General features: G+C 39.4%; 1 protein-coding gene across 7 annotated transcripts in view; it reads left to right on the forward strand.

Moving 5' to 3' along the window:
• The first annotated feature begins 6,908 nt into the window (after window positions 1-6,908).
• TANC2 (tetratricopeptide repeat, ankyrin repeat and coiled-coil containing 2) overlaps window positions 6,909-22,083 on the forward strand; it is a 442,578-nt gene continuing 427,403 nt past the window's right edge. For 6 of the 7 annotated variants that reach the window (XM_010330283.3, XM_010330284.3, XM_010330285.3 and 3 more), the window contains exon 1: window positions 6,909-6,998. The gene's annotated coding sequence lies outside the window, so the exon portion shown is untranslated. Of the gene's footprint in view, window positions 6,999-7,078; window positions 7,269-22,083 lie in introns of those variants that run through there. The other variant, XM_074388822.1, reaches the window with a different exon arrangement.

The following is a 22,083-nucleotide window of genomic DNA, read 5'->3' on the forward strand; positions in this document are numbered from 1 at the left end:
AAAAAAAAAAAAAAAAAAAAAAAAAGTGAATTGCAAGTAGGAATTGAATATTATTTTTCAGCTCCCTAGGAAAAAATCTCTGGTCCTATAATATTCAATACATTTAATTTTTGCATGATCAACTTTTGCATATGTTACAAAGAATGTAAGAAACTGGGTAAGAATGGGTTAAAAAAATTAAGTAAGAAACTGGGTAAGAATGGGTAAAAAATTAACTAGGAGTTCACCTGTAAGGAATTCCGGATTCATTAAAGGACTGGAATATCCTCAATATCTATAATCTATTTGAGTAACAAGATGCTTAAAACATTTAAATATATAATATGTAATATAGTATGTCACAGAATTAAGTGTCAACATGAGTAAAACAGTAAGTTCTGTAATAAATCACAAGAAGGAGGGATGTAAGTTTGGGATGGTATGGAACAACTTCTTGAGCTCTACTTTGCTTTTTTGAGGAAAGCGAAGTAGTAAAAAGAAGCGAATGGAGAAGAGAAGGAAGGGACCAACCTCTTAGGTCAAAGAATGGACCTCTTTTGAAGATGAGTTGTTTTCTTAACATTGATGTGAACTACAAATAGACACATTTCAAGGTTAAAGAACAGATCATTGAACAACAAGTGTGACTGAATAGGAGAGTATTTACTAATAATGAGATAAGACATCAGTTGGTAAAAGGTTAGAAAGATGGACCTGGACCAGACTGCACGGGTCTTTCTTACCGCCCAGGAAAGGAGACACCATGGAGTCTTTGAGCAGAAGAATGACAGAAAGACAGTGTTTAAAACACTCATCTAATGAAGTGGATTTGAGCAGGGAGGGACAACTGGTAAGAATCTGGTTAAGAAGACGTCACTGTTTAGAGAGCTAAAGAAGATGACAGCTGATAGTCAAGGATTGTGCCTGTGGACACAGAAATGAATATTCTAACAACTACTGCATGGGAAAAATTAACATAATCTACTGAATAACTAAATGCAGGGAGTAAAGAACAGTGAGATATCGAAACACAAAAAGGTAACAAATCTCACAGTCTAGAAGATTGGTGTATCAGTGACAGACCAGGGGAGTCAGAAGGGCTGGTTTGGGAGAGAAGAATGAGAGATGGTTTGGGCATATGTTGTGTTTGTAGTAGCTCTTTACTGCTTTTGGGTTACAAATCCTTCGAGAATCTGATGGAACCAATGGATCCTCTCTTTAGAAAAAATAAATGCATTCATACTTACACATGCTGTACAATTTATAATGTACACCCCTGGAATTGGCTGCAAGAGAGCTCTTGATCCAAGCTGTGCCAATCAGAGCCCTACCCGGAATTTTTGTACTCTATATCCAGAGGGTCAAGTCAGTCTCTCCTTAGTAGCTAAATCTGTGAATGCTGTTAGCTGATATATTTTATAATACATGAGCCTGAGAAACAGAGGGAATGCTCCAATGCAGAATGAGAAGAGAGAGAATGAGAAGAGAGAGAGAGAAAGAGAGAGAGAGAGAGACTCATACAAAAAGGTCAGAACTGAGAGAAAGAACATGTCCTAATGGCAGCTGAGTTCATGTCTTTATTAAGAAAGCAACTCATCTTCAAAAGAGGTCCATTCTTCAACCTAAGAGGTTGTGATATTCACTCTCTGCTCTGGACTTTTGTTGCGATCTCAGTGCCCTTCCTTCCTTCTATCCAGTGATTTCTTTTTCATGTTCTGCTTTCTCCAGAAGCAGTTCTATACCAACCCAGTCAAACTTGTATCCCTCATTCTTATAATTTATTACAGAACTTACTGTTTTAGTCATGTTAAGACTTAATTCTATAATATGCTATATTATATATTTAAATGTTTTAGGCATTCTGTTTCTCAGGTAGATTGTGACAGTTGAATGGGCAAGACTTCCCTCAAATAAATTCTGTATGCCCTATGGCAGTTATCACAGCTATATACGAACAGTAGGTGCAAATATTTGTCAAACATTTATAAATGTCAATGTAAAAATATATGAGCATTTGTTTATTCATATTTTACATGCATTTTTCATTTTACAAAAAAGGGATTTACTAGAAACTTCTTTTAAGTAGTAGCTCCTCTATGTGGAAATGTTTTTAAGTGTTCATCTAGAAATATTAAATATTTATCAAAAGCCTGAGGTAGAGTTGGTGGGGAAAATGTTGAAGCTATCGTGTTAGAAGCCATTAATTGCAGATCAAGAAATGAGATTATGAAAAACAATCAATGAGAAAAATCTCATTTATACCCACTTTTAGAAATCCTTCCATTGTGTGACATGGCTTACGTTTTTTTTTTTTTTTTTTTTTTTTTTGAGTGCGGGTCTTGCTCTGTTGCCCAGGCTGGAGTGCAGTGGTGCAATCATAGCTTGCTGTGATCTCGAACTCCTGGACTCAAGTGATCCTCCTGTCTCAGTCTTTTGAGACTCTGAGATTACAGGCATGAACAACTGGCAACTCATATTTTAAAAATATGTATTATTTGTTCTCATTTACACTTTATTTGTCATTCTCCTCAGGGCAACTGATAGGGAATAAAGTTTATGTCTACATTTAGTTTGTGGCTCTACCCATCATTCACTGTAAACTTGGGCTGCTTCATCTAAAAAAATTAAGATAATATTTATCTGATAGGATGTTATGAGGATTAAATGAGGCTGTACATATAAAGTAGCTAGTAAAATATTTGCTGCCAGTAAGTGATCAACCAGTGGTGGATGGTCTTACTCTTTATTCAATAGGGAGAGAGAGTTGAGGGAAAAGGGTAGAAAAAGGTGAGCCTGATGGTTTACTTAAGACTTAGAGAGCTGGGCATGGTGGCTCATGACTGTAATTCCAGCACTTTGGGAGGCTGAGGCAGGCAGATTGCTTGAGCCCAGGAGTTTGAGACCAGCCTGGACAACATGACGAGACTCCATCACTACAACAATATAAAAAGTTAGCTGGGCATGGTGGCACCTTTCATTTCAGCTACTCAGCAGGCTGAGGTGGAAAGCTCACCTGAGTCAGGGAAGTAGAGGCTGCAGTGAGCCATGATGGTGCTACTGTACTCCAGCTTGGGTGATAGGAGTAAGGAGTAAGATAGGAGTAAGACCCTGTCTAAAAAAAAAAAAAAAAAAAAGGGAGAGAGAGAGAGAGACTTAGAGGTAGTCAGGGAAGACATCATAGGCAGAGGTGAGTGACAGTGTAGAGCTGAAAGGATGAGAAAGGGTATTTTGAATGATACAGATGATGCTGAAATGTTGGGAGGTATAGGGTAAGGATGGGCTATGTTAGCTACGTTATGAACAATTATTTGCAGGTTCTTATTACACGGCATATGTTATGTTTCCAAATTTAAGTTATAGACTAAATTATCATCTTTACTAGAATGGATTTTTAGTAGTTAATAAAATTAGTATTCTCAGGATTTCAGGTAATAGCGAGAGAAAAAGAATTCAGAGAGAGGAGTTGAGAACAGAGGTGGCTTCTTGCTACAATGTTCTTCTCTGTCCCTACTATACCCCAGCCACAACTCTGTTAGGGACATATTGTTTTGTCCACAAAGTTAGTGCATGGCAGCAAATTACAAGGCTGGACAGTAGAACTATGTGGAAGAGAACTGGCCGAATAGAAGGATGGTGGATCATCAAAAGAGCGAAGCAGTGAGTTCATTCCTGGATATTACCCATGTGAAAATGGGATTTGGGAAAGGCTGGCCACAAGAAGTGGGGATTGATCTTTCGAAGTATGATGAGGACTGTGAGTCAGAGTTACTCACTTTATCAGAGCAGGAGACCATGTGGGTTACAGCTATCAGAGCATAGTGTGGGTAAATCCAATAAAGAGCTCTATTGCTAAAATTGAACAATTACAGTGTTTTTCGAATTTCCAGGAAAAATGGGCTTAACGGTTTTCATTTTGTGAATTATTATTAAGTTTTTGGTACTTCCTACCTTGTAAAAAAGTTGCAAATAAATTTAAAGAGAAAAATGCAGATGTATTATTTCTTAAAAACACATTTTTTTTTTTTTTGGCTGGACACAATGGCTTGCTCCTGTAATCCCAGCACTTTGGGAGGCCAAGGTGGGTGGATCACTTGAGATCAGGAGTGTGAGACCAGCCTGGTCAACATGACGAAACCCCGTCTCTACCTAAAATACAAAAATTAGCCAGTGATGGTGGTGTGTGCCTGTAATACCAGCTACTTGGGAGGGAGGCTGAGGCACAAAAATCACTTGAACTGGGGAGGCGGAGGTGGCAGTAAGCCAAGATTGCGCCACTGCACTCCAGCTTGGGTGACAGACCGAGACACTGTCTGAAAAAAAAAAAAAAAAAGACCAAAAATAACAACAACAAAAGCCCATTTAAAAAAATATGTGGAGATCTGCATAGCACCAGATTTAGTGCTAGTAAAATTGTGTCAATTCCATATGGCAGAGTTAAATCTATCGATATTTCATGATGCTCCACATTGAGCACCATAATTTCTAGGAGCTGCAACCTGAACTAGTTTGAAAACCAACATTACACTCCTGACTGCCTTTTGTTATTTCTAGGGGAAAGGAATGTTATTAGCCTCAGTGAAACTTGCAGGGAAAGGCTTAGATACAAAGTAATCTTAAAAATACATTTAAAAAGACTGAAGGAGAATTAAATAGGGTAAGTGTAAGATAGCATAATAGCTCCTGTTTCCTGAGCCCTTATTGTGTAACAGGCTTTGTTCTAAGTATTTTACAAAATTTCATTTAATCTTTACAACCATCTTTAAGTATTAATATAATAACCCACGTTAGACAGATGAAGAAAGGGAAGGTCCAGAGACCTGCTCAAGGTCACTTAGCAGGTAAGTGTTGGGTGATAGTGAGATTCAAACCAAGGTTTTCTGACTCCAGTGATGATGACACTGTAATGCTTCTTTGTGTGTACGTGATTTTTAAAAACTGACACAAAGCGTACAGATCTTTTTGCATATGTATACAACCGTATGACCATTAACTAGATCAAGATATTGACTATTTCCAGCAAACCAGAAGGCTGTCTCCTGTCCCCTCTCAATCAATTCCTCTCTAAGTAATCACTACATTGCCTCTAACACCATAGGTAGTTGGGTTTTAGTTAGATTAATTCAACTTTCTGGAGTTAACACCAAAAGATTCCACATGTCAGCCCTTCACCTTGCCATGTTAGCTGTGCTATTCAAAGCTGCTCTAGCTCTGACTTTGCAAGCATTCACTGTAGAGAAGAATGCTTTGTAAGCATCCACTGTTGGGACATGGCTTCATATCCAATTTCTTGTATCGTTCTGAAGTTAATACTAATTTTTTAAAATCGAAGAAACTCCTGGATGAACTGCTGCGGGATGGGGTAGATTCAAAGTGCTGTTACCAAACAAACCTCTCTACCTTGGAAGCTTCACAGACCAGAGCTTCCTTGATTGATGTAATTTGGTGCATCTATTTCTGATCATGCCATCTGATTAAGAAGTTGGATGACCACGAAAGGTCATCTCAGTTTATGGAAGGGAAGACGAGCCAGGCAGAGTTGGTAACAGTGACTGCTTCGCGTCATCTTGCAGCACGCAAAGATGTTTATGTCCCAAATATCTTCCAGAGTCGACTTGCTGTTTTATGATAGGAGGGAAAGCATAGAGTGGAAAAAGATCTACGTGGCGGGTGAAATATGACCTAATATCCGTCGACGAGGCATTAATGTTGTGGCTTTCCCGCCCTTACCGACCAGCTCTTAAAACCATGTTAACTTCTTAGCCAACCTGACAGTGACAGAAGAAGCGCCATGATTTTACCTCACGCTCGCAAGCTCTGGTTGAATTTTCAGCAATTATTCTAAATAACAGTCTCGGTCTCCCCCACACCCCCACTGCTGTTTTGTTTTTCTTTCTCATTCTGATTCTTCCCACAGCCAACCGTGGCCTTTTGAAGCCGTCTACAAACTACCATTGAGAATCCGGGAAAGAATAACTGACACTTGGGGCCTTCGAGGACTCCCAGAGTGGTATGTGCCTGAGGTGACAGAGGTGGGGAGATCTAGGGGAACGTTCTGGTCATCAAAGCAGGAGGACAGGCCCTGAAGTGGGCGCACGTGACAGCAGCAGCCACCTCGAGAGTGACATCACCCCTGGGGGCGGAGCCCGACTATGTAGGGCCCTGTCAGTTACTGAGCTAGCTTCCTCCCCGCTGCCCCTCCTAATACCACCCACCAGCCCAAGCCCCTCCAGGACAAGAGAAATGCCAGGACATCCCAGAGCGCCAGAGCCACGGTCCCGTCTCTCCGCACCGAGGAGGGCTGCGTCCCCACTCCCTTTTCCAGCCGCTCCCCACCCCCAAGCTGTGGAAGGGGCGGGGGCGCGCTAGCTCCACCACGCACGCGCCCCCACGCACGCGCGCTCCCTCCGCGCTCGCGCCCCTCCCCACCCCGGCCCGGAGGGGGCGGGGCTGCAGGCGGCCTCCGAGGGTGCGACGCCCCCAGCGCGGCGGCGGCGCTCGCGAGCGGCCGGCCGGGCGCGGGTTGCTGGGCGCGCTGCTCTGGCGGGGCTCGCTGGCACAGCCGCCTCGCCCGAGCCGCCCGCCCGGCGGAAGAAGCTCCGAGCGCTCCGAGCGCCCGGCCCGGGGCCGCTGGCGCTGCCCTCCCGCCGCCGCCGCCGCCCTCCGTGCCTCCTCCGGGCGGCCCCGCCCCCATTCCCATCCCCCTCGCGCTCACCTCCCGGCTGTGCCGCGCGCGAGGCGGAGCGAGGCGCCCGCCGCTGCCGCCGAGTCGAGCCGAGCCGAGACGAGGGGCGAGAGCTGGCCCCCCGAGCCGCCGCTGACAGGAGCCCCGCCGCGGGCTGCACTTGCCGGCTGCGAGGCCCCGCCGCGCTGTTCCGGGGCGCAGACCCGCCGCCGGGCGTCGGAGGGCAGCGAGGTGCTCCGGGAGTCGCGGGCGGCGCCGGCGGGCGGCGCGGTCCTCAGAGGAGACCCCGGGGACTGGGGCTTGACCCGGAGGTGCAGAGAGCCCCTCAGAGCTTCAGGTAAGGGCCCGGGGAGCAGGACGAGGAGAGGTCGCCTCAGTGACAGGGGCGTTCGCCTCCACCGCCTCGGCTCCGGGGAGAGGGGCGGGGGCGAGCGGGGAGACGGCAAAATGGGCAGCGAAGTGCCTCGGTGTCCAAGGCGTGGGGAAGGCTGGCTTCGAATGTGACACCAAGGCGGGCTTCAGAGGCGTCTGGGGTCGTCACTTGGCTGTCACCGAGGGTGTCATGGAATTTGGTACCTAGAGCGTCTCCGGGTGACGGGGAACCAGGGTAAGATGCGAGGCGGATTGCTAAACGTGGCAGGGAATGTGGTGCAGAACGAGTTGCAAAATGTGCCCCCAGAATGCAGCATAAAAGTAGTTGTGAAATGTGCCAGGTGAGGCACAGGGTGGGCTGGCCTGTGTGGCGTTGAGATTCATGGTAGAAGTGTTATTAGCGATATTAACAATTCCTCTGGGAAAGGAGGTGTAGCATAATGAAAGATTAATAAAGCACGTTGCTAGATATTTTGCCATAGGAAATCGAGAAGAGCTATGATAAGCTTTTTTTTTTTTTTTTTTTTTTTTTGAGGTAGAGAAAGTAACCACGTGAAAGAAAAAAAGCAAATTGTGTCTGGCTTTGAGATGGGAAAGAAAAAACAGGGCTAAAATAATTCCAGGTTTTGCCGTCAGCGTGTAGAGCACTGGTACAATTGTATCCAGTCTTCACTTCCAGGTGTGAAATGTTTAAAATGGTCTTCACAAAACATAAACAATGATAATTAACATTAGGAAGAAGATTTGGTGTTTCGGGTGTCTTTCACTCTCTTCTCTGCTCCACTCCAGGAAAAGACACTAATAAACAAAACCCCAAACGGCTTGACCATAATAAAGGGAAGTATTTTTCATATATGCCCTTTTCCTGATTTTTACACAGGTGAAAATATCTGTAATGAGGAAATCAAAACAATATGGTGAACAAAAGGGATAAATTTTTAGGGGTTGGAGCCAGTATCTATCACAATGGTTAATTACAGAAAACGGTAGTAGTAAAATATTTTTGTATATTCTTAGTGTTGGGATCGTGAAATAAAAAAATTGAATACAGTAAATTGGCATAAAAAAGCAACAACATGGATAGTGTCAGTGGAATGCTTCTTGCAGCATTTCCCAGGTAGATCATCTTAGGAATGTGAGCATGAAATAAAACGTTAAACATTCCCTTTCTTCCTCTCTCCCTCTCCCCTCTGTATCTAGATATTTATGTCTATATATAAATACATATACATGTATATTATACATACATATGACATTACCCTCATGCTGCAAAACGTTGTGACTTCCATTTAAGAACATCTGTTTTGAGAGGATGTGAGAACAGAGCTGGGATTTCAGAAGTAACAAAAGACAACTCCATGATCTATTTAATGTAACTTACATGTATACATATAATGACTGTTAATATACTATGAAACAAAAACATGGAGACGTGTTCATTAGAATGTACTTAATTATTGATGAGATTTTAATGTTTTATGTTAAAATTCTTGTAAAGAAATTACATGTGTGAATGCTGTTCTCATTATAGTAATTTGCCAGATAGTCTGAAAATTCATACTGATTGGCTTTCCCTTAGATCCAAATTCAGCCATTGAGGGATCATTTGCTTCAAAGGCAAAAATGGATTTTCCTTGGTGATTGATTTAGGGTTTTAGTCTTTTCTGTAGATATGTCCCTTACCTTGAGACGCTGTTGGGGCTGAAGAACGGAGGAAAGGGCCAGAGGAGAATAAAGAGAATTCTGTTGGGTCTTCCTGTTTTGTTCTGACTGTAAGCCATATGTACTGCCACCCCCTACTGTCTGTAGGAAGAGGTGTTACAGAGCCCGATTCTTTTCTTGTTATCACTGCCCCCTTGTGTAAGGGAAGAAATTGATAGTTGCACTGTGGGAACCAGGCCTCTCAGATTGTTCTTGATAGAGTAGTTAGGTAGATCTGTGAATCACCTGTTTTCTTCAGGGTTGCAGGGCTTTAAACTTACTGTTAATCAGGCCTCAAATTTGATGACTATTTTAAATATTGGTAGCACCTGACTTTAGTCAGGAATTCAAATTGCTTAAGAATGTTTTCGGTATGTTCAGGAAGAGGGTGCAATACTATTACTACTACATTCTTCCCTTATTGTATACAGGAGATTGGTTCCAGGACCCCCACATATACCGAAATCCACGCATGCTCAAATCCCGCAGTTGCTGTGTGGAACCCACGTGTAGGGAAAAGTCAGCCCTCAGTATACGCGGGTTTTGCATCCCATGAATACTGTATTGCTTGAAAAAAATGTGTATGAGTAGACCAGCACAGTTTAAGCCCACGTTGTCCAAGGGTCAGCTGTGCTAGTAGTAACAGCTCACATTTATGTAGCACCTGTTCTTCGCCAGTCCTGTTGTTCATTGTTTTAATCAGTTCCAACACCCTATGAGGTATGTAGTGTTATTTCCATTTTACAGATGAGACTCTGAAACACAGAGAAGTTAAATAACTTGCCTAATATTATATAGCTAAGAAGTAGAAAAGCTAAGTTTCCCTTTAGGAACGATAGCTCCAGAAACTGTGCTCCTCATCAATAGGCTATATTGCTCTCTTACTCAAGTTAGTATTGACAAGGCATACTGAAAATGCATGTGCCCATCATAAAGCAAGTACTATAGATGTAGATAAACCTGGACAACTCATGTAAATGTTAAGCCTGCATATATACAAAAGATACAGTTATTTGCACTATGAACATTTCTCTTTAGGAATTTGTTTTTTAATTCTGGGATTATGTATAGAGGAGTATCAGGACTTTTTGTATGGTTAAGAAAATATTTGTGATGGTGGTTGGTTTTAAGGGAACTTTAGAGGTAAAAAGTTAATTTCAAGTAGTTTAGTATAGTGTGTGTGTATACTTAGTGTGTAAATGAATACGCATTACACAGACACACAGTCTCTTTAAGAGCACCAGTAAATCTTCACTGCTTATTTTCTGTAGGGAAATTAAGGCTAAATTATGACTTTTTTTTTTCTACCTACTCACATTTTTTATGATCTTTTTCATTTATATTAAAAAGTACCATAATTAGCACAAATGGATTGGACGCATATGTACATTTTACTTCTAATGTCAACAAATGTTTGTTCAGATTATTCTCACACTTAAACATTGTTTTATAAGATATTGACTACCTATGACAAAATATTTATAAAAATATAAAATATATAGACTAACAATGCAGCCAACACTTAACAGGCCTTTTATGCAGTTTAAGAAATGGAACATTATCTTTCACAATTATAATAGTTATTTTCTTCTCTTAGCCAAACTGTTTCTGCCATTCTTTTTCAACAGAAACCTTTCCTTATTATGTGGTGAATTGCATATCTCATGTAACCAAACACTTCCCTTTTTATATACATTTGTTGATATGGGAATTCAGTGTAATCTGCTTATGGCTAAAACTTATTCAGGATATATGCTTATGTAATTAAATATATTTAATAAATTGTTATAGACTCAGACTATGTATTTGTACTGGTTACTGTTTGGTAGTTCATTTTAGCATACTTGTAAAACTTAATTTGGTTTGCAAATTGTGATTTTACTAACATTGTTAAACATTAATAGATTATTTCCCTCTTCCTATCATGGATTCTTGAGTGTCCCATGGTAGCTCTCCTTTTTCTTCTCTTCCCCGTAACTGCCTTTGCTGTTTGAGTATTTCTTAAATGACTCCGTATGAATTATTTTGAATGGAGAGGGAAGGAGAACCTAGAAAGGAGTACGCTAATCCAGTTGTTTCAAAGGGGACTGTTGGGGTAATTGGTACTGATTGAGTATATGGGAGAACAAGTGTGCATAACAGAAATGCATGAAAATCCTCTCCTTGTCATGTTCCTTTTACAGTAGAATTAAAATTAGGTCTGAGACACTCTGATTGGGCACACTAGTCGAGTGTTGTTGGATTGAACTTACCCAGAATCACCAATGTTAGCTGGGATATTTTTACTGACAGTACAATATGCAGGTTTTAGTTCAAGGAGTTAGAACAAGCTGTTGCAGAGGGCTGTTTACTCTTCTAGTACTAGTCTGATCAAGTTAACAAATATTATAAAATAGTTTGGAAGCTAGTTTAATTATTTGGACTCTTTTTCTTTGTGAATGAATTGAGACTCAGCATTGCTGTATCTGCTTAATGTGCCTGCAGTCATCAAATGCTGTGATTATTTTGAGGGAAAGGCACTTTCTAAATATACTATATAAATAAATAGCTTAGACTTCGTTATAATACCGTGAAAACTACCACTTGGTTTCTTTGAATAGCATCTTTCATAGTAACTTGCATTAGATGAAGATTGTTTAAGATGAAAAAAAATGAGTTGAGGAGATGTATGTATGGTGATGGCGAGTGTATATCCCTGATGAGTTTCTTGAAAAGATATGGCGAGAAATAGGTTAAGGAAGAGCTTAGGCTGGGTATGGTGGCTCAGACCTGTAATCCCAGAACTTTGGGATGCTGAGGTGGGCGGATCACGAGGTCAGGAGATTGAGAACATCGTGGCCAACATGGTGAAACCCTGTCTCTACTAAAAATACAAGAGTTAACTGGGCATGGTGGTGTGTGCCTGTAATCCCAGGCTGCAGTGAGCTGAGATTGTGCCATGGAGTGAGACTGTCTCAAAAAAAAAAAAAAAAAAAAAAAAAAGCAAAAAAACAAAACAAGAGCTTAAAGACTAGAGCTATGTTTTCCTATTCAGCGATCTTCTTCTTCCCTTCCTCTTACCCTTCCCTTTCCTTTCTCTTTTAAAGACAGGATCTCATTCTGTCTCCCAGGGTAGAGTACAGTGGTGTGATCTTAGCTGATTGCAGCCTACGTCCCTTGGGCTCAGGCGATCCTCACCTCAGCCTCCTGAGTAGCTGGGACTATAGGCATGTGCCGCCACATCCAGCTAATTTTTGTATTTGTTTTAGAGACAGGGTTTCATGCTATTGTCCAGGCTCATCTTGAACTCCTGGACTCAAGCGATCCACCTGCCTTGGCCTCCCAAAGTGCTGGGATTACAGGTGTGAGCCAACTGTGCCTGACCATTTTTCTTTCTTTTAGGTCAGGGGTCCATAAGCCCTGGGCCACCGTGGCTTATTTGGAACCAGGATGCACAGCAGGAGGTGAACAGCTGGTGAGCCAGCATTACTGACTGAGCTCCTCCTCCTGTCAGATCAGCAGCTGCTTTCCATTCTCATAGGAGCTGGAACCCTATTGTGAACTGCTCATGCTAGGGATCCAGGTTGTGTGCCCCTTATGATAATCTAATGCCTCATGATCTGAGATGGAACAGTTTCATCACCAAACCATCCCTGCCCATCCCCCTACCCCCCCACCCCCCCACCCCCGTGGAAAAACTGTCTGGAAAAACTGGCCCTTGGTGCCAAAAAGGTTGGGGACCACTGTTTCAGAGGACATTTTACTTTGATTATTTAAGATTCGAGGTAATATTAGATGGAGAACAAGAACTTTGGGTCTGAGTTTTAGAAAGCTAAAAGCAGGTTATGCAATTAGTGAAAAAAAGTTTCTGGGACCTTTCTTTTTCTAGAAGGGTCATAATAACTATAATACCATAGTTATTTCTGGAAACAAATTTATTAGGTCAGTTTATTTTAAAAAATCTTTATAAATTATGTGAAAGCTGCCGGGCGCGGTGGCTCAAGCCTGTAATCCCAGCACTTTGGGAGGCTGAGGCGGGTGGATCACGAGGTCAAGAGATCGAGACCATCCTGGTCAACATGGTGAAACCCCGTCTCTACTAAAAATACAAAAAAATTAGCTGGGCATGGTGGCGCATGCCTGTAATCCCAGCTACTCAGGAGGTTGAGGCAGGAGAATTGTCTGAACCCGGGAGGCGGAGGTTGCGGTGAGCCTAGATCGCGCCATTGCACTCCAGCCTGGGTAACAAGAGCGAAACTCCGTCTCAAAAACAAACAAACAAACAAACAAAATTATGTGAAAGCTGTGTTTATGGATATATCATTTAAGTTGCTTTTTTTTGTGACCACACGAAGTATCTTGTTATGTTCAGTCTCTGTTTGCCCTTGAATAATTGAAGGTAAATATTACTAAGTTTAAGAGGCAAAATAATTATGTTGGTTTTTGATTATGCCTTTTCTTCCCCTTAATATCAGTTTCTGCCTTTATTCACTACACGGTATATACCACATCTTAAACTCCTTTCTTTGCTTATCAGAACTTAAGACAGTCGCATGTCATTCATTTAAACTGAGTAGTTGCATTATTGAGAATGATCTTGTTGGTGTTTTTTGTTTTTGTTTTTTTAAATCCAGTTGGGAGGAAACATTTTTAGTGTTTTTGTTAGCTTTCTGTACCTTTCTTCCATAGGTACCTCTGCATTGCTTCCAGGGTGATCTTTCTAAATAGTCATTTGATTATGTCACTTTTTTCTTCAGAATCTTTCACTGCTTCTTCATCACTGGATGGATAAAATGGAAACTCCTTAGCAAACCATTTAACATCCTTAATGACCTGGTCCCTGCCTCCTCTTTAGACTCATTGCCTGCCACTTTCTTCTTCAGAGTGCTTTATTGATTAGTAAACTATGTGTGATTCCTTTAGTATGTAGTATTCTCCTACCATTTCATGCCTTTCTTTATGAAGTTCTTTTTTTTCGTGGACTCCCCCCGACCTCTCGCTTGTTCTCTGGGCAAACTGCTTTGCAGCCATCGTGCCTTAGCCAAACAGTGTCTTTTGAGTGCAGAAGGTTTTGCTTACTCCCCCAGGCGGGCTTGGGCATGATGTTCTCTATCTAGTCTCCCCTTGCACCTGGCATACAGTAGTTGTCACCACATTTTTTTTTTTTTTAAATAGATGGAGAGTGTGTCTGTTGCCTAAGCTGAAGTGTAGTGACACCATCTTGGCTTACTGCAACTTCTGTCTCCTGGGTTCAAGTGATTCTCCTACCTCAGCCTCCCAAGTGGCTGAGATTACAGGCATGTGCCACCATGCCCAGCTCATTTTGTTGTATTTATAGTAGAGATGGGGTTTTGCCATGTTGGCCAGGCTGGTATCCAGCTTCTGATCTCAAATGATCAGCCCACCTTGGCCTCCCAAAGTGCTGGAATTACAGGCATGAGCCACCACGCCTGGCCTTAACATATTTTAAATATTTAACGTGACTGGCTGATCATTAATGTGCGAACTCTTAAGCAGGTACTATGACTTTTCATCTTTTTAGCATCAGCATAGTTAGTACATAGTAGGTGCTCATTATCTACTCACTGAGTAAGGATTGTTGACAGTTATCTCAGTTATGCCTTTGAAACCTCATCTCTTATTGTGGAATTAGAGAAAAATATTTTTTTAGGTTGTGGTTGAAATTTTTTTTTTTAAGGGAAAAAAGAGAGAAAGAAAAAAAAGAATGAAAAAGAGAAAGAGGAAGAGAAAGAGGGAGAGAGAACAGGAGTTTTTATTTTTATTTTTGAAAGAAAGAGAAAGGTGGAGAAAGAACAGGAGTCTTGCTCTGTAGCCCAGGCTGGAATGCAATAAAAAAATAGGTATGAAAAAATCTCTTTTATGCCGATAATTGTGCTTAACAGCAGAGACAGGAAGGAATAAGGGAAGAAAATAACAAACAGCCAACCAATATTTCATTTAAGTCTGTGAAATGCTATGCAAATGAAGAGTGATTTACTTCCAATTATGTGGTCACTTTCAAAATAGGTGTAATATAATACTGAGAAAAATGTATGTTCTGTGGACCTGGGATGAAGAATTCTATAAATATTCACTGAGTTTACTTGTTCCAGGTCTGAGTTCAAATCATAGATGTCCCTGTTAATTTTCTATCTCGTTGATCCATCGACTATTAACAATGTGGTGTCAAAGTCTCCTGCTATTATTGTGTGGGAGTCCAAGTCTCTTTATAAGTCATTAAGAACTTGTGTTATGTATCTGGGTGTTCCTATATTGGGTGAATATATATTTAAGATCGTTAACTCCTGTCGTTGCATTGATGCTTTTATCATTATGTCATAATCCTTCTTTGTTTCTTTCAGTCTTTGTTACTATTAAAGTCTATTTTGTCAGAGACGAAAATTACAACTCCTGTTTTCTTTTTTTTTGCTCTCCATTTGATTGGTAAGTCTTCCACCAACACTTTGTTTTGAGTCTTTGTGTGTTCTTGCTTATGAGATGGATCTGGATACAGCGAACCAATGGGTTTTGGCTTTTTGTTCAATTTGCCTGTCTGTGTCTTTGATTGGGGCATTTAATCCATTTAAATTTAGGATTAATATTGATATTTGTGAGTTTAATAATTGTCATTTAATGCTAGCTGGCTATTTTGCCCATTAGTTGATATAGATTCTTCATTATGGAGATACTCTTTACCTTTTGGTAAGTTTTTGGGATGACTGATACTCGTTGTTCCTTTCTGCGTATAGTGCTTCTTTCAGAAGCTCTTGTAAAGCAGGCCTGGTGGTGATGAAATCTCTGAGTGCTTGCTTGTTCGTGAAAAATTTTATTTTTCCTTCATTTATGAAGCTTAATTTGGCTGGATATGAGATTCCGGGTTGAAAATTCTTTTCTTTGAGGATATTGAATATTGACCCTCCACTCTCTTCTAGTTTGTAGGGTTTCAGCTGAGAGATCTACTGTGAGTCTGATAGGCTTCACTTTATGGGTAACCTGACCTTTCTCTCTAGCTGCCCTTAGAATTTCTCCTTTATTTCAACCCTGGTGAATCTAACGATTATGTGTATTGGGGTTGCTCTACTTGAGGAATATCTTTGTGGTGGTCTCTGTATTACCTGAAGTTGAGTATTTTCCAGCCTTACTAGGTTAGGAAAGTTTTCCTGAATAATATCCTGAAGAATATTTTCCAACTTGGATTCATTCTCTTCATGACATTCAGGTACACCTATCAAACGTAAATTAGGTCTTTTCACATAGTCTTATATTTCTTGGAGACTTTGCTCATTCTTTTTTACTTTTTCTTCTCTAATCTTGTCTTCTCATTTCATTTCATTAAGTTAGTCTTCTACCTCTGATATCCTTTCTTCTGCTTGATCAATTTGACTGTTAAAACCTGTGCGTACTTCACGGAGTTCTCGTATTGTATTCTTCAGTTCCATTAATTCACTTATATTCCTCTCTAGATTGTCTATTCTCGTTAAGATTTCATCAAACCTTTTTTCAAAGTTCTTAGTTTCTTTACATTGGGCTAGAACATGTCCTTTTAACTCACAGAAGTTTCTTATTATCCACCTTCTGAAGCCTAAATCTGTTAATGGAATGCACTCGTTCTCCATCAGGCCTTGTTCTGTTGTTGATGAGGAACCGTGATCCCCTGTAGTGGGAGAGGCATTCTGATTTTGGGTATTCTCAGCCTTTTTACGCTGGTTTCTTCCCATCATCGTAAATTTATCCACCTGTCGTCTTTATAATTACCGACTTTCAAATTAGGTCTCTGAGTGGACGTCTAACTTACTGATTCTCAGCGCCGGAATCTGAGAGCAACCCACTGTGCTGGCCAAAACAGCGGCATTAAGATTCGTGGTGCTTTTCTGCCCGGGAATCTCTGGTCTGGCTTCCTTCTTGAGTCCCTTTTTCAATCAGCTGAATAGGCGACTCCCCGGAGCTCCAAAGGTCGACCAAAAGGGGACCCAGTCCCGTTTACTCTGCACCAAGAACCACTGTGCCGGGATTCCCAAAACTGCCGCACCGGCCACAAGAGTCACGCTGGTGGGGCTCCTCCGTGGGGCTCCTCCGCTGGGAATCTCCTGGTCCTTGAGCAACAAAAATTCGTCTGAAAATGGCGTCCTCTCTTTCTCTGCACTTTCACTGGGAGCTATAATCCTCAGCTGCTAGTAATCAGCCATCTTGGCTCTCTCCATTGAATTAGAGAAAATTTTAGGCCCCAGGAGGTAGGTTTAGAGAAATGTACATACACACACCATCTAAAATATTATTCAGAGTAAGTCCTGGACTGTAACTAAAACTAACCTGAAAGATAAACCAGATTTTGTTCATTTTTGTGTTTCCTGGTGGCAAGAGGTACATGAGAGGGTTCTCTGTGTGGATTTTAGCCAAATGATTTTCTTTCTACAATGCAGGAGTTGCCAAACTATAGCCCATAAACCAAATCTAGCCCATTGTCTGTTTTTGTGGGACTTGCAAACTAAGAATGGTTTTTACATTTTTAAATGGTTGAAAAGATAGCAAAGGAGGCATAATACTTTGTGACATATGAAAATTAGAGGAAATTCAAATTTCAGTGCCTGTAAAGAAAGTTCTATTGGAACTTAGCCATATTCACTTATTTACATATTGGCTATTGCTGTTTTTGGGTGCAGCAGCAGAGTTGACTACTAGTTGCTATAGAGACCATATGGCCTGCACTACCTAAATATTTACTAGCTAGCTCTTAAGAGAGAAAGTTTGTCCGTCCTTAGTCTATTACATTAAGTGTTCAATGAAAGTCACAAGCTGGAGATGTACCAACTACTTTTTTGAAGGGCTTTGCAAGGCATAATTCCTTCTATTTACTGAGAAGATTGGCCATTTTGCTTTTATAATGATTTATATGACAGGCCCCTGTTGTACCTTCTGATGACACCCTTATTATATCTAACACTGAAGAAGTTTCTCACAAAGTGTGTTTTAAGATTCTATTCCTTTTTTTTTTCTTTTAAAATAAGTATCCCAGGTGGAGAGGGATGTGGAGAACAGCATGTAGTAGTAGAATGTTTTTCTTTGCTCAGATCTCAGTTTCTCATATGTGTATTTTACAATAAAAGATCGTTCTTGCATTTTAAAAAGTCTTGATTTTGTGTATTAGTTTGTTAGGCAGACACCTTGTGTGTAAAGTTTAAGAGTTGAGGTGGTTTAGTTATGTTGGAACAACTGGGGGATTTTTATGGAGTGTATTAACATATTCATTGATTTAAATATTTATTGACTACCTTCTACGTATAAGTTGTTAATTTTGCTACTGTTGTCTTTCATTTGGGGATGGAAAGTTTATATTCTTCCTTAAAAGTTGAAATTGTAATTCAGAATCCTGTGTCTTCATATTTTTCCTACCCCTGGGAAAAATACAGTTTAAAAAAATGTAGCATACTATTAATCTTTGCCACTTCCTAATGTTCAGTAAGCCAAAGTTGATAGGTTTTACTGTTTCCTTTATGTGCTAAAGTATTATGAAAAGCAAGGCAGTGATTGATGTATTCCTTTTCATAAATATCAGCAAGTCTTATAGACATAAGATTCCTAAAGAAAAGTACGTAAGCAATAATAATGGAAAACTTTGTTATTCCAAATGGATGATCTTTGGACCAGGTAGCCATTCTTACTTCCTTGTCTGTAATACCATGCTAGCATTCTCATATGATGACATAGCTGATTATAAAGATTGGCAACATTAAGAAACATGGCACCAGTGTTTTATTGCCATGGAAATCCCCTTGCTAAGCCAACCTTATAAGTAGATTATAGTTATGGAACTTGGAAATGAGAGTGGGTATGTAGAGACTGTGATTTACTTATTTTAGGCTTGGAGAATCAGCTTCAAATCTCAGATCTCAGGAAATTCTCTCTGCCTGAATAAAGGTAGTCACTTCTTAGCCTTTTATTCCTTATCATTCATTAAGTGGAAGGGTAGAGGAATTCCACGATTTCTAGTTCTGGTTGCTGAAATTTGATAAGGCATAGCTAATTAGGTTGTAGGTTATAGAAACTTGATAAATATTTGTTGTACTCTATAATTCTATTTCTGTTCAAATTCCATGGAATCCTGTAGGGCTCCCTGGGATTGCGAATTAGTGTAAATGAAAGTAAATAGCTTTAGTAGGCCTGTGGATTGAAGACTTATTAAAGCACATAAATAACCATCCAACCACATATACCCAAATTCTGCTTCAGGATCAGAGAATCTTAGCTTTTCCTTTTTAGGGCTTTTTTTTTTTTTTTTTTTTTTTTTTTTTTTTTGGAGACCCAGATACTTTGTTTGAAAGTTGTTATTCAGACATTCCATATTATAGGATGACAATTCTGTTGTTGAGTTGTAAGAAGTTTAGAAATTCAACAATGACACCAATATATATTGGAAAGAATATGACTATGAGTTTTGAATCATGAAAATGGGTTTGAATTACTGCTCTGTCACTAATTGTATGAGGAGCCAAAAACCTGTCTTGCTGGGTTTTTAATATGATGAAATAAAAGAAAATCTTGGTGAAAATCCTTAGGACAATGTCTAGTACTTAATAAATGGTAATTTTTATTAGCCTGTGGAAAGTATCCTAGATTTTTCTTTCTTGGTATATACCAGCTCTTCCCAAATTTTTACTGGCATTGTCGCTCCAGCTTTTCTTTGTTATCTTGTCTTGATTTCCTTTTTAGCCTTGCAAGGCATTTTAGAAACCCATGGTAGTTTGGGTATTGATTATTTGATTTGTATCATTAAATTTTCTTTTGTAAAATATTTGATAAGAGCTGAGAAAAACAGTTTTTGAATAACTATAAACCGAAAAACTCAGATACTAATGGACCAATTCCTATTGTGCATTTTTTGGACTATTTCTTTTGAATGCCACAAACTTGACAAAAATTAATTTTAATCCTTCCTATAAAATATCAAACTATAGTGTTTCTTGAGATGAGCCCCTTGACAACCTTTTTCAGTTTGATTATGTAAACAGTTTTAACTTTTACAAACATCTTTTTTTTGTGACTAATAAATTGAACTTTGCTCCTTATACCCCTACCACCTGCCAAAGCCCCAGGTTGACAGCTTTTTGTAATTTTTCTTTTTAAAAACATCGTATGTGACAGTCAGTCAAGGTGGACTGCTCAGAGGGTTTGTCTGTTTTTGTTTTTTTTTTTTTTTAATGTCTACCTACTTAATAAAAAAGGGACTTATGTATTTACATAATCATTGGAAAAATTTGCCCCTTTTTCTGTAGTATAGATAATCAGCTAACTATTTAGAATCTCATTTTTTCCTAAGCTTCAATTATTTCAGTAGCACTTTGTCAATTTCTGCTAATCTGTGTATGTTTAGTATAATTACTTATTGAATATTTTTCTTTAAGTGAACTTGACTCATTTTCTCTTAGTTTCATCTTTAGTTTTCCTGGTCTTTATAAACTGGTAAGTTTGTGCTACTTATAAAATAAAGAATAGTTCATCCTGAAGACATTTCACTTAATGTACTTGGGAAAGACTACTTTTATGCAACTTTGGTTCCAGAATGGATTGTTTTGAATTTTAAAATAACTTCATAATGAGTCTTCTCCTTGCTTTAAATAATTTAATTCTGTTTTTGTCTTTGGATGTGTTAAAGGTAGGCATTTATTGGTTGTCAACAAATGTTCATTGTCATTACTTACAATGGGCTGCTGGGGTATTTCTCCCCATCTCCAAACATTCTACCTATTTTTTTTTTTTTTATTATGAAAGTAATACATCTGCTTGCAACCACTAAAATAAACAAATTCTAGGAGTCATTAAAGGAAAAGTTAATGTTTTCCTTTCCTCACAGGTTTCTTCCTTCTCCAGTTACACTCCTTGGAGTAGCCGACATTAATCAACACTTTGATGAGGAATATTTTTCAATGTGTTTCTCTTTGCTCAAAAATCTATAAGCATATGCATATAAATAGACAGGCTTTTTGTTTTTCTAATTAGGGTTCTTACTATTTATTGCTTAGTAGCATGCGTTACTCATTTAACAATGTATCATGGCTATCACTTCAGTAAATGGAACTCTAATTAATTTTAAAAAGCTGAATAATATTTTATAGTACACTGTGCCATAATTTATATTATTTCTCAACTGATGGACATTGAGATTGTTTTCCTTTTTTTTTTTTTTGCTATTATGAACAATGTTTATTTATAATAAACGTATTTATTATAAACAATAATGTTTATAATAGCCAAAAAAGGAAACAATCTTAATGTCAGTAAGATTAAAATAAATCATTATTTTATTTGAAATCAATGTAAAAAATATTTTAGAATGTGGCTGGGTTTAGGAAAGTGTTTTCTAAATTTACAAATCTTTTTCTTGTAGTCACTCTTATGACTAGACGAGCAAACATTTGAAATAAAATATTAGCAAAATAAATCCATCAGTGTTTGGAAGATAATACTTAATCTTATGATCAAGTAGAGTTTATTCAAGGAAGGCAAGGACATTAAAATATTAAAATATTTTATTAACAAATTCTAATAAAAAATTATTTCTCTTTTTGTGGGGAGAGAGGCTTTGTATTGTATTTATACAAAAAAGCATGGGGAGTTACCTGCCCATGTGGACAGCAGTCCAAGTTTTATACAGTTCTTTGGTCTTAAAAGTTGATAGACAAAAGTCTTTATTCTGGAGTCTTTGCGGGGGTACTCTATGGCTCCGGTGCCTTAACCTTGACCTCATCACTGGCTTTAGGTTGCTGAAGCTTAGTATGTTGACAGTATGGACAGCTGGGAAAGAGACTGGGATGGATAGGGTGGGCGATATCCAGTTCAGGGCTGGTACCTTTTCAGAGTACCAATTTGATTGCTTTGGGCTTGATGAGCACCTTGTTGACCTCTGTCTAGGTGCTCATTGTCTTGGAAATGTTGGCCTGAATCTTTTTGAGGACTTTTTTTGTTGTGCTTCTTGGCAGAATTATGCATTCCTTAGAATCTGAATGTCTTGAAGCCATTTCTGTGCCGTTTTCAGTACAGGTCTTCTGTGATACTGTTCTTAGATTTGGCTGTATCTGCACTGCTGGCTGCAACTCTGGGAGTGGTAGAGACTGGAAAAAAGAGCCCCATGTTGATTCCATAGATGCCAGGAAAGCATTTGATAAAACTTTGGAATAATTTTCCCAGAATATATGTGACATAATTTCATAATTGTTATTGAATGAAGATGTCCTTTATCTTGATTAGTGAAAGGTATCTTGACCAGACATAGTATTCATGGATTATAATCCCTTTTTTCATACAGCATATACATGTTATACCTCTGTCTTCAAGCCTTTTGTGCAGATGAAAAATCTGATTCTCCTTTCTTTATA

Source organism: Saimiri boliviensis, chromosome 17 (genome assembly GCF_048565385.1).
Source record: "Saimiri boliviensis isolate mSaiBol1 chromosome 17, mSaiBol1.pri, whole genome shotgun sequence".
NCBI lineage: Eukaryota > Metazoa > Chordata > Mammalia > Primates > Cebidae > Saimiri > Saimiri boliviensis.